The following is a 12,375-nucleotide window of genomic DNA, read 5'->3' on the forward strand; positions in this document are numbered from 1 at the left end:
TAAGTGGGGGTGGAAGTAATATTTAAACATTTAAGTCTAAAGTATTTCCTATGAAAATTCTTAAACATTTCACATTTATCATTTTTTCCATCCACTACTAGTACATAACAAAATACAGAGAGAAAACAATCAACATTGTGCAAATTTCTTATGAACAGTATACTTTTACAGACACACATCTGTGGCAGTGATTTTATCTACTACGTTCACAAATATATTTCTTGCTAATTAGTTCCTAGCTCAAATGTTTATTTTAAAATACAGCAGTATGTTATAGTGGTTTCAGAGTACCATATTTTTCAGGCACCCCACCATCAAAATGCAAGTGAGACTCAGTATCTTCTTACCTAGGTTCCTTGCAAATAAGGATACTCCTGTTTTACTGCATCCTTTCCTACAATGCCTTACTCAGATACTGACCTACAGTAAGGCTTAAGAAGATTTTGTTGAATTAACAAGTCAGAGTCAAGAAAATCCATCTAAATAGGTAATGTTTGTAATTCCTTGGTAAAGAGACATTCATTATCCAAAAGTTATCAAAAAAAAGTACAAACTTGACACAAAAATAATATATAAGTCCATATACTCATAAAATGCTACCAACATCTGACTTTTTTGATTGCAAACTCAAAAAAGGCTGAGTGATAAGCTGAGTTCTAAAATGTCATCCAATATCCCTTGCTTTTGAATAACACTCACCCTTTTGAGAGTGATTATAATGAGATTTCCTATGATTATGTTATGTTATATGGCAAATGAGAGATTACCTGAGTGGGCCTGACAAAACCAGGTGAGCCCTTTAAAATTAGAGCATTTTCTCCAGCTAGTGGCAGAAATAAAAGTCAGAGGGATGTGATATGGCTAGCTTGAAAGAAAGCAAACATTCATGCTGTAAACTGTCTATAGGACCACATGGCATAGAATGGTCTTTGCCTGGAGAGAAAATGGAGATCACTGTCTGGTTGGCACAAGAAAATTATTTCTTCTACTAACTAGCAACCTTGAAAGAGGACCCTGAGTTCCAGATAAGAATCACAACCACAGACAATACTCTATTTCAGCCTGGTGAGATCCTGGGCAAAGAAACCAGCCACATCGCACCCAGATTTGGAACCTATGAAACTGTGAGATAATAAGCCAGTGTGATTGTGGTACTGTATTACACAGAAGAAAAATATATACTCCTTTTATTGAACTTGCTTGAAGCACTTTGTTTTTTAGCAGAATGCTCTTAAGGAACACTGTTACACATACCACTTTCCAAATTTCGTACACTGCATCAAATCCAGGAGAAAATAAGCAATTATTCTCATAACTGCTATCAATATTGACCATATACAAGATATGCCATAATTCTATCACTATTCTAAAGCTCATGAACATGTTCTCCAAATAATTAAATTTATACACAATTTATAGTGGTCTCCACTTCGGCCAGGTTTGTGTGAATAATACTGTTATCAGCACATGCTTTGCACAATGCATCTTCATCCAGGAAAGCAATCTATACTGAATTTTCCACATAGGGCAAAGTAACTTGTGGAAAAGTTTCAAGTTTCCAATATTTGGGGCAAACTACTCAAATGAGATCTGAGTATCTCTGTTTACTGCAAGCACACAGAATCCTTCTTAAGGAGCTGAGGAGCCAGTCTGTTGACCTCCCATGCTTGTCTGGCAGTTCACCCTGCAGACCCTAAATATAAAAACAAGAGGTTTGACTTAAAGAAGGACCCAACAAGGTGAAGAAAGAACAGTGTTCACTGATTGCCAAAAGCTGCAATTTCTTGCAAATCTTAAGGATAAAATGATCGATGTGCCCAGCGTGCATGAAGAGAAAAGTACTCAACCTGCATCCAGCAGAGGACAAGGGTACTGAAGAACAGATGACACTGTGGCTACCCCAGCAGTATATTTTCAAGTGAATTGTTGTATCAACCTGTCGTCAACCCAAATAAACTCTCTGCTCCCAAGTAGAATTTGTCTTTTTTCCCCTACAAAATGCTTACAGTGTGCCAGAAAGTCTTGGTAAAAGATATAAGCCCCATAGACAGGAAAAGTAAGGATAGAAACATGGCATGGCATGGGCATCTGTGATGTATGCCCAGATGTTGGCCTGTGTTACAGTTCTCCACTAAGAAAGAAAAAAGGAATCCTTGCAAAATAATGGATTCCAGTTCATTGCTAGAAGCACAAAAAAAGGAAGAAAGAAAGAAAAAAGAAAATGAAAACAGAAAAAGAAGCAGGGGAAATAGCTAACTATTACCAGAAAATTAAGAGCCCTTCAAAATCATCAAGGAGAATGCTAGCAGGACAAATCTGCCTAAAAGGGATCCCACTAACAAAACTTTGATTAGTTGATCACCATAAAGAAAAATAAAATTGTGGTTCAATGGAACAAGTTAATGAAAGACCATGAGTTCATTATAATTCCAAAAGAGAAAAGTTACTACAAAGGGCAAATAAAAGAAGAACGAATGTATATGGTTGGTTTTAACACAGAGACTGGTAAGTAGCCAAACAGCACTAGACAAAGTAGGAACTGTCCCAAGAATAGGAATAGCTCCTGGGGAATGTGGGGAGAAAGGCCAAGCAGCTCCAGAGCAGAAAGAAGAGGAATACAGTCTGCTCCACTAATAAAAGATCAGGGAAGTACAACAAAACTACACTAAAGCATAGGTAATGATCTCTAAGCAACATTTTACAAAGTACACACCTGGCACCGAGACACCAGGTTGCAAAGAAAACCTACGTGAAACCAGTGCAGAAGGTGTAAAAATGCTTTATTTAAAAATAACTTATTTAAACAACAAGAAAAGTTAGCTTTCAAGACATATGTGAAATTTAACCCCTAAAAAGGAAATTCATCTGGACTGCCAACCAATGATTCAAATCTGAATCACTAATTTGGAAAAAGCAGCTAAGACCTCAATGGTCAATGACAGGAACTGTAACCCAGGCTGCTCTGAGAAAAGTGTTCTACATGAGATTCTCAAGAAAACACAACCCCAAGACACAAAAAAATGTTATTACTCACTGCCCTTAAAAGAATATAAATGAGTAGGTTTATAAGCCTGGAAAAGTATAAAGGGAATGAAAAATAATAATGAAATTAACCCAACCCACATTGTTAATGTTTGAAAACACAGTAAATGTAAATGTAACAATATAATTGCAATAATCTTTTTTTTGTGCATGTCTTCTTTGTTTAAAGTATCTGAAATATGTTGAAATAATCAATCACACTAAATTAGTATGTAAAATTAGGATATTTAATTAAGTCTGCAATCAGTGCTTAAATTGAGAGACAAATTGGTTTTCAAAATTACTTTTATTAGCTACATATATTTTTAAGAAAGTAGGTACTCCCCCAAGTAAAGACCACAAGCTACCTCAGACATTCCACACACCACTAGCTTTCACTGTCTTTACACACACTTTGTCAGCGGTCTCCATTGAAAACACCTTCCTGACACACAAAGCCACAAATGGTCTCAAAAATTACCTTTGCCCAGAAGCCCCTGCTGATTAAGTCCATTCTACTCAAGCCAATCCTTTATTGGAAATCACCTCAGTGATTGCATTTAGCCTGCTCCAATATTTTGCATACCTTAAGTTGTAATTATTTCTTTTAATAACAATCTCAACAACCTGATTATCTCCCCCATAAGGAAATGAGTGTGTCTTACATCTATTTTATACCCCCTAAGAGCACCTTTGCTTTCAAATCTCCTCTGGAATTCTCTAGTAAACGTTTATTGACTAACTCATGAAAAATAAGAGGTTTCTGTGGTTTGAAAGTGATTTTTCTCAAATCTTGGGGCCAGAAGAAAACACCCTGTGTACGTGTGCCCAAGGCCCATCTCAGTAAATAATATGTTATCGCCCCACGTGAAAACAAGACATTCACATATTAATGCACATTAATGATAAGCATTCATAGGGGAAGCATTTTTTTCTATTTATTCCATTTAGAAACTGAAGTGACAAAAATCGCATAAGCAAGGATGTCTCGTGGTGCTTGTAAACACATAAAAAGAAGAAATCATCACAAATAACAAAAATAAACTTCTTTCATTTTTTTTTCCCAGTAAATTCAAAAGAACTTAGAATTTCAGTCTAGGTGAAAGAAACAACCACACATATGAATCCTCATCTTAATTAATTTGGTCCACTATCTAACAGAGATTTGTCATTTGCTGGCAGACCCTAAGCTCAATAAAAACTGTTAGAAATTCAAATAGCATTAGAGGCTCCAAAGCCACAGTTGACCTACGATTTTAGCTTAGAGCCATGTGAAACCCAGACAACCATCTCCTGCAGTCTCATCAGTGGGTGTGAAAGAGCACAACTTAATTCAGTTAAGGCTGGTATTACTGCAAGTGAATTCATTTGAGCTGAAATTGTCCCTTTGAATCAACCATTTTCTGATGATCGGCATTTTTCTAAGTTCCCAGTGTACTCTTTTCTACTTTTCACTCCACACTCTTAGTTGAGGACAGACATTGGAAAAGAATTGGTTTTAAAAACTCCAAGGTGACCTACAGTGAATATGCACCAAGTATGAGGCAGTAGCTAGGTCATGATCTTCCAACATTCATGAAAGGAATATCTATCACAGAGTCAATGCAATACTGTGCATCAAATAAAAATCTTGCAACATCTTACATTTGTTTTTCCTCCTTTCCCATTAACCCATGAGGGACTGAGTGCTTCCTTCTACTGAATACCTCCTCTAAAATTCTTCTCCCAATTTAAAAAAAGAGAAAAACATCATCAGTCATTTATGAGTACTTAAATCCAAGTATTACCTCTCGCAGAATTACCTGAACTTTAAATTTTTCAACCCTTGTGAAAGTAATTTCAGCAACAAGGGAGAAATGGGCACAGTGTCTTGGGGTAGAAGGGGATAGGAAGAATTTCTAATGCCACTGGAAGTGTACACATGACAGCTCTCTTCATCTGTTATTTCCACCTGCAGGATCTAAAAGCATGCTGTCCTATCTTTGGTTGTGGGTTGTAGTTTTCTCTCCTCAATAGGGCTTCTGAGTATGTCTGTGTATCTGTGAACATGTGTGTAGGTAGAAATGGCAGTATGAATGGCCACATGGAGCAAAGATACAGGTTGTATTACTTGTATGTACACAGGGGATATGTGTATGAGGGCTTTACTTTATAGCTGTATTTTATCAAAATCTAGCTCTTACCCCAAATCACCTTCAGAATATTAGCTAATACCCATAAGTCAGAACAAAGTCACTTAGAACAAGCCTCTTAAACTCTCCAGGTCTCAGTCTTTTTGTTTGGTAAATGACAACAGCTGAACTGCAGCTCTGTCGGTCTTTCACAGCTCTGACACTCTTACTATGAACCCTGGCCAGCATATTGTAGCTGGCAAATTACTTTAAATTGATCAACTAGACAGAACCAGACACATAAATTCACTTTGTATTTCTTTTTACATTCCTTTCACCTTAGGATTTTAGGGTTTAGAAAGGATGAAGACAGAAACACACCATGAGCACTTCTCTTGATGTTTCCAGTCTTCTTAGCAGTATATATTATAGGAGATTTGGCAAACCTGGTTCTGCCTATTAAATGCTAACCATGCCCCTACATCACTATCACTGCTGCAAAACTACCCTCACGATGTACTATGTCACTTTTAGATTGTACCTCATAAATATATGTTGTTGTCATTTAAATATATGTTGCTATCATACATTTTCATATAAACTACTGTAGAATTTTCATATATTTGGTATATGTTGTTGTGGGGCAAGAAGTCCATCTTTATTTGGTGCTCTTTCTCATTTATTAATTATACTTCCATGACCTAACTGTAAACAGCTTAAGTACATCAACCTTATTTTCCATATCTTCAGTGTCCGAAAGCACTGGCCATGAGATGGGTGTTCTGTTAGTAGTTATTCAATAATGGGTTGTTTTCTTTATTTTAAATGTCTCCCTTTAACTAAAAGCAGGCCCTTAAAATATTAGTTCTGAGAAACTACATTAAAATGAGGCACCTTCAGAGTTGATATCTTTTCCAGTCAATGAAAATGCTTTCACCAACTATTTCTACTCACCACAATTCAATGTCTAATATTGTGATTTCGTTCTAAAATGTCTATTTCTCTAATGACCAGTTTCTTTGAGGCCTGACCTAATTTCATTTGTACCCTGAATCCATCAACCAGTGGACAGAGTCAAATGGAAAATTCTTGAGGACAGTGCATTCTTTTATGTGGCTTCAGTGACTGTGGTATGGTTACAACCCTTCCTGGGCTGCAATGCTTATCATAAACAGGCTGGGTAACCATTGTACTAATTCTATTATGAAATATTTAGGTAGTCTTTCCAGCAGCTTAAGTTTTGATGAATATTGCTAAAATTTTTTATTTAGCTGCTTCATCTTCTGTTATAATTACATACTTCAGATCAGATATATGAGATATGCTTATAGGCTCATATAAATAGATGCATCTACTTACTGACCTCTAGGTTCTTCATTTTTTCCAAATCATAATGGTAAGTTTAACACAAGGTTTAATGAACACTCATAGCAAAGGTAAAGCATCCTCTCTATTATTAGTTGAGGCCAATATAGATTTTTCAGCATGTTATCTTTGGAGATCAGAATTTCATGTGGGGTGTCCTCTAACCATGTGCTGCTTGCAGAAGATTCCCTGGCATAGCCTGGGATGTCAGGCCCACTACAGTCCTACTAGGTCAGAAGCTGAATTTGATTTGCACATACATTAAAGTGTGAGAAATGGCACTCCACACCATCCAATGATACATTCTGCTTTATAGTCAAATAAGGGATTAAAACTGTGAGAGAAGTCAACTCCTTTAGAGGCAAAATTTGTTTCAGTCTCTGGATACAACGGAAGTGAAAATAATGTAACATTTTGCTGAAACTTTCCACAGAATATCATGGCAATTTTAGATAATTCTTTAATATAATTTTGAATACTGAAATAAGTTTGCTAATAATGTATAGCCAATATATGTAAGAATACAAAAAACAATGGGATTACAGTGAGGAATAGAGAAGAATATACATGTATCATAACAGCATATGTGAAACCCTCAGTTGAAACCCCAGTACTGTCAAGAAAGAAAGCATATGTGATACTACTTCTTACATAGAAATTTAGGGAGTTACACATTTCTAACACAATAGAACTGTTTTTGCCATTGGCCACCATAACCATAAAAAAAAAAGAAAACTGCCACAAGATTTTTCTAAAGAGAACTGAACGCAGAACTTTGCTTTGCTTTTTACTTATCAGGGTTTATTTGGCAAGTTTAGGAAAAAAATATAGAAGGAAGTCACTCCTGGATCCAGAGAATAAATTTTTAAAGGTACTTGTATTTGTGAAGAGTACCATGTACCTTAAAACAGGTCCTTCTTGGGGGGAAAAAAATAAACCCTTTGCCTATATGGCAGAACTGAACATTTCTCCCTCCATATTGGAGAAGGAAACTCCTACGCCTATTCTGAGTGAGACATATTTCAGAAACTGTTTCCACTAAAAATTTACTGAATATCCCAAAAAGATCAAGGGAGAAAGAAGAAGGAGTGTACATTTTCTGACTCCCATTTGATATCCATAATTATAATTTGGTTAAAATTCTATCATGGAAAAAAGATAAAGTCAATGGTGTGGCATTTATATCAGATGGCTAAACAAGTACCGGTGCTGGAAGTGCAATGTTAGAACCAACATCTACGTTGCTCCCCGCACTTCATATTTCTAGCCAGAGAGCTCAGAAATGGGGCATATGTGATAAGAATCTACATGCACAGTAAGGGAGTGACTTTGTCCTGAGATTCCACAAAACAAAAGCCCATGCCAACTTACAAAATTCCTACAGCTGCAGCGGGAAATGGAATACCCATTCTCAACAGAATAGAAGAATCAAGCTACACAAAGTAGCTCACACTGCATGGCTAATTAGTTTCTTCATCAAGACACTATTCCCTTAAAGATCTTATTCTATAAAAGAAAAAAGTCTTTTCTTGCACATAGGGGCATTTTTTCCACTGTCATAGAATGCAAAGGTTTAAATATAGCTCTTCTTTTCATTAAGTATTATCTTGGGTCCTGCCTAAGAAAGGGAAATCACAGTCCATTTTCAAAGGACCTCACATGGTACGGAAGTGTGAAATAACCTGGCCAGGGAGACTGACTAATGTTAACTACAGCAATTTTAAAACTAAGAAAATGTACCAGCTCAAAAGTACTAATAACTATTTAACAAAATAGGCTGAATTTGAAATTAATAACATGGTTCTAGATAGTTTGTACCTATATATACCTGCTTGGTGTTTGATGTTTTTTTAAAACACCATAAGAGACTATAAAAGCTGTCATTTGTCTCAAAGGCAACAGTCTCAGGTGCCATTTGAATCCTGTTGTTTCACTTCTGAGTTTCACTGAACCACCTCTAGCTTGTTTGTACTATACCAGCCCAGGTCTTCCTTTGTGTTTATACCTTTCAAATATCTGTAGCTTGCTATTCTGTTCCCTGGTGCAAGATAAAGCATCCAGAAAGTGCAATAACATTAAAAAATGGAAACCAAAGGAAAATCCACAACTGGAGGTATGAGTGATCCATTAGGACCTGAATTCTTTCCCCTGGGTAGCCAGATGAACACCATTTAAAACTAAAGATTATGAGTATTTTTAAATTCCTTTCTTGAAGGAGAAATAAAATTGTGTATAGAATCATTTCACTCTGAAACAGATGGCTATATAAACACAACTTGTTTCTTTTCATCTATAACAGCCTTCTTTTTAATAAAGTTGAAATGCATTATTAGTACTTAAATAATACTGTAGTGGTTAATTTTAAGAGTAATGTTATAAAGTTTAAAAAGTTTGATTTTTGTCTTCCAATAAAATCAACCTAAATTTAAACCCCAAAGAATTCAGAAATATATAGGACACTGCTCAATATAGGATTGACTTTTGAAGCTCTTAACATTTTCAGAGAATTATATATGGGTCAGTAACCACACAGAGCTTATGAAGAGAAGCAGAGGGAACAATAAGCCTTTGAAAAGAAAATGGAAGAATCTTTAAATGCAGCTCTAACAAAATTGGTCCATCTACTGTAAAGAGCTAAAATTTTAGTAATAATAAATTTGACAGCAATCCATTAATAAAGACCTTGCTAATTTCATGAGGACTTTTGTAAACCTTTCCTACAACTGAGAAAAGTCAATAGTGATTCCTAACCGAGCTATCCAAGGTGAATAGAGCAGAGCAGTTGAATGCTCATATCCCGCTGCTTGTCTGCCACCTGAAAACAAACCCCTGGGCTTCCAGAAGCATTTCACTGTCGACTAGGTATTTTTAGCAAGATCTCTTTGGTTGTTGGGCAAATGTGTTATCAACTGGGGAAAGAGAAACTCTACTGAACACCCACACTTCCAAAGTCTGTGAGGTAACAGAAAACTGGCACATTTCGATTAACTCTTCCTTTTATCCACTCATCCCCAAGCGCAGTAAGAAATATTCATATATGCTCTCTATAATCAAGCAACTATAATAAGCTATAATGCAGTCCTAGGAAAAAATGGAAACTGAGGACTCTAGATGTAACAATGATGGTCACCTTGGCTAACTTTGATGGAGCTCTCATTATACAACTGTTAGTATGAAAATAGCTTTAAACATAGTTTCTCAAGCTACATAACAACCCCATGGTGGGGGTTATCATTTTCTCAGTTTTACAGGTGATTAAAGTTAGGCACACCTGAGTTAAGCAACATGCCTAAAGCCTCACTGGAGATGAGATTTATTGCAGGATTCAAACTACAAAGCATAAGCTCTTGACCACTGTGTTGTCCTTCTTACATGTCCTCTGAGACTTAGGTCCTGGGACGAGTCATAAGGATTGTCCTGACTTGCCATACTTCTCTTTATTCTCTCTTACCTCTCCTAATGCAAAACAAACAGCACTTTCAAGCAGCATGAAAACAACTGGTCTGTGGCTTGCTGGCCAATCCTTCCCTCCTCCCAACCACCACCCAACTGACCATGCATTTAACTAACCTAATACTGAATCAGCCTCATATCAAAACTCAGGCGATAGCAGAAAAACAGGGGAGCAGAAAGCAGTAAGACTCATTAAGAAGGACTGGGCTACTGGGGAAGATGGGATGATTCAGGTAACAGACACTGCCTATGAATCTTCCTCTCACATATGTTTGGGTCCCCAGGACAGGAGCTAAAGTCACAGATGTAAACTGGTGACTGACCTAGTATGGAAATCATCAAATCAGTTGATGAGAAACAAATGCACAGGTTGGGGGCCTTACCTTGGCTTTCTCAAAAGGATCCCCCATCAGAAATTCAATCTGGATTTAAGGGAAACAGTATCAGGAAAAAAAGAAAATCAAGAAAGAGAAAATTATTGATGAAGCTAGTATTACCTCATCCAATGGGAAACTTCTTACTATGCATCATACTTATACCCTCTTCTGTTCTCCCTGATAATTCAGGGAATATCTGGGGGTTTCTGATTGACTGTCCACTGAAAACAGGAACAGGGAATGAAAGATGGTCTCAAATACGATTCAGGAGACTTGAGTAGGGTTTTCACCACTTTCTGATTATAAAGCTGGACTGAGTGAGGGACTACAAGCACAGTGGATGAAATCCTAATGTTAACAATGACAAAAGCCTCAATCTAGCGTCTCATTGAGTATTTCAGCTGATTGTTGCTCTCTATCAGCAAATATCAGACATGAAAATCTTAGCAGCCCAATTAGCATGCTCAATTACCAGGACATATAAAGAGCCCAAATATATCAATAGATTTTTCCATTGGTGCATTTCTATTCCGTATTCCTTGTCCATTCCCACAAGTTATTATTTTTAGTAGCTGTACATTATTTATTATGGTGATCATGTGGGAACTTGATCTACTGACATCATAATGAGGGAAAAACTGCTGTCTTGTCCATATAAAAATCAAAGCATAACACTAAAAAGGAATGAAATTCTGATATATGCTACAACATAGCTAACTTTGGAAACATGGTAAGTCACACACAAAAGGCCAAATATTGTATGATTTCACTTGATATGAAATGAGGCCCATAGAGCAGGTGAAGTAACAGGCAAAGAAAGTAGAGCAAACTTTACCAGAGGCTTGGGGAGAGAGTATGGAAAATTAGTATTTAATGACTTCAGAGTTACATTTGAGATGATAGAAAGGTTCTGGAAAAGGAAAGTGGTAATGATTTCAAAGCACTGCATATACTTAATGCCACTGAAGTATAAACTTAAAAATGGTTAAAATGGTAAATTTTGTGTAGTATGTTTTTTAAACACAATTTTTAAAATGAAAGCATACAGTATCTCTTTCACAATTACCAAAATGGAAACAAACAAACAAAAACTTGCCACAGAATTTCCCATGAACTATTTTAAAAATGAGTAAATCATAAGTTCCATGAGGACAGGGACCAGATCTGTTTTATTCACCATTATTGCACAGAGGATTCTCCATAAATGCTTGTTCAATAAATAAATGCTTAAAAGAAAGTAAAAGGAAGGGTTCTCCTAAGTAGGAAATATAATACTTAAAGAGCATCATACTTAGTATCCATGAGAAAGTATGATGGGACATACTCCAAGAGAAAATACAACTCTACTAGACTAAAGTCTGTTTCATCTGAGCTTCCTTCACAGCATGTCTCACACACAGTAGGTGGCTAATGTTTGTACAATACAAGAGAAATGTGATTACTTCACATTACTTCTCTACTATTCCCCTTTTTAAAAATTACTATTTGCAGATGTAGATTTCCCTCTGTCATGAGATAATAAAGTAGACCTCACAGCTTACACAAGTGAAGGTAAGAATATAAATAGCTAGAACATATCACCCTGAGAAAAGAAAACAGCAAACACAGGGCATATTGTCTTCTAAATAGAATTTTTAAAAGAAAGATTTTTTTTAGGATATAATGAATGATCAAAATAAAAGAAAATTTCAGCCCCCTTTAGAAGAAAACTCCAATATTCTTTTCTAAAAATCAATGTCCAAACTTTAAATAATTGAATAAATACAGAATTACATTTAAGGCTGCCCCCTCCAAAAAATTATTTATTTTGCACCATAACATCTTATCAATATTTCTGTCAACTAGCCTATCAATTTATGAGGTATTCTTTCTTTAATTTATGTGTATCACAAAATTATACACAACTGGCTAATGGTCAACATGCAAGTTACTAATGATCTTGTCAACTGATATTCACTGTCCATTACACTTACATTTCACATGAATTATTAAGTTAAAGTTTATATAAACACAAGACTTTAATGCAAAAAAATCAAATGCTGACATTC

The 12,375-nt window shown here is 36.0% G+C and overlaps 1 protein-coding gene across 4 annotated transcripts in view; it reads right to left on the reverse strand.

The window, feature by feature from the left end:
• Cdk14 (cyclin dependent kinase 14) overlaps positions 1-12,375 on the reverse strand; it is a 593,051-nt gene that overhangs the window by 469,542 nt on the left and 111,134 nt on the right. The gene's annotated exons all lie outside the window — the stretch shown is intronic.

The sequence above is a fragment of the Castor canadensis genome, chromosome 2 (genome assembly GCF_047511655.1).
Source record: "Castor canadensis chromosome 2, mCasCan1.hap1v2, whole genome shotgun sequence".
Classification (NCBI taxonomy): domain Eukaryota; kingdom Metazoa; phylum Chordata; class Mammalia; order Rodentia; family Castoridae; genus Castor; species Castor canadensis.